We start from the raw sequence: 1,180 nt of genomic DNA on the forward strand, positions 1-1,180 counted from the left end.
AAGCAGACATTTCTTTTCCCACAGAAAGCTCCCTCACTGCCTTCGAGTCGACCTGCAGGACAGCGTAGAACTGCCCAAGTGAGTGTCCAGGACTGTGGACTCAAGGAAGTCTGGGTTCAAGGCTTTCTCTGGGTTCGCTCTGGGGAAGCAAGGGCCAGATATCTGTGTCCCTTTTGCAGTTCCTGCTTTGAGTCCCTTGGAGATCTCATCTAGGTTGCTTGCCCCGTCTGCTCTTTTCCTATCACACAGAAAAGATCCACTGAGGACACGCCTACACTAATGCTCCCGCACTGACATCCTAAAGAAGCCCACTCCAGACAGATCATACGCACAGGCATAGCTCACCAAAGCAAACTCACTGCCGCCCAGTCCATTCTGACTCCTAGTGACCCTAGAGGACAGGGAGAGCTGCCCCTGTGCGTTTCTGAGACTGTAACTCTTAATGGGAGTAGAAGGCCTCCTCTTTCTCCCACAGAGCACCTAGTGGTTTCGAGCTGCTGACCTTACGGTTAGCAGCCTAACGTGTAACCACTGTGCCACCAGGCTCATACTCTACCTCAGCCATGTGCCCAGACAGTCACCATTTGTTGCTTTACCTCTTGCATACACATCCCACGCTTCCCCCGCAGGCCCTTATTTCAGACGCTTTCTTAACTGACCACCATTTACTCACTTCTTTATGCCCCACCCCCACCCCCCCAAAAAATAAAACGACTGACTGATGCTTTGACTAAAAGGAGCCCTGGTGACATAGTGGTTACACGTTGGGCTGTTAGCCCGAAGGTCAGCAGTCAGAAACCACCAGGAGCTCTGTGGAGAAAGGTGGGCTCTCTACTCCCATAAAAAGTCACAGCTTTGGAAACTCACAGGGGCGGTTCTACCCTGTCCTATAAGGTCGCTATGAGTCGGCATCCACGGAGTCACAGGAAGTTTGTTTTTGTTTTGGGAACGCTTTGATGACACCCGCAGAAATGCAAATGCCCAAGACTGGTGGTCAACACTCTAGTACAGTGGTTCTCAGCCTGTGGGTCGCAACCCCTTTGGGGGTCGAATGACCCTTTCACAAAGATCAACTAAGACCATCGGAAAATACATATTTCCAATGGTCTTAGGAACCCAGACACTGCTCCTTTATCCATCTCCAAGCGAGTCCACCCACATGCAGATACACCCACATACA

Source organism: Echinops telfairi, unplaced genomic scaffold (assembly GCF_000313985.2).
Source record: "Echinops telfairi isolate 266 unplaced genomic scaffold, ASM31398v2 ScPeMD7_5805;HRSCAF=6673, whole genome shotgun sequence".
Classification (NCBI taxonomy): Eukaryota; Metazoa; Chordata; class Mammalia; order Afrosoricida; family Tenrecidae; genus Echinops; species Echinops telfairi.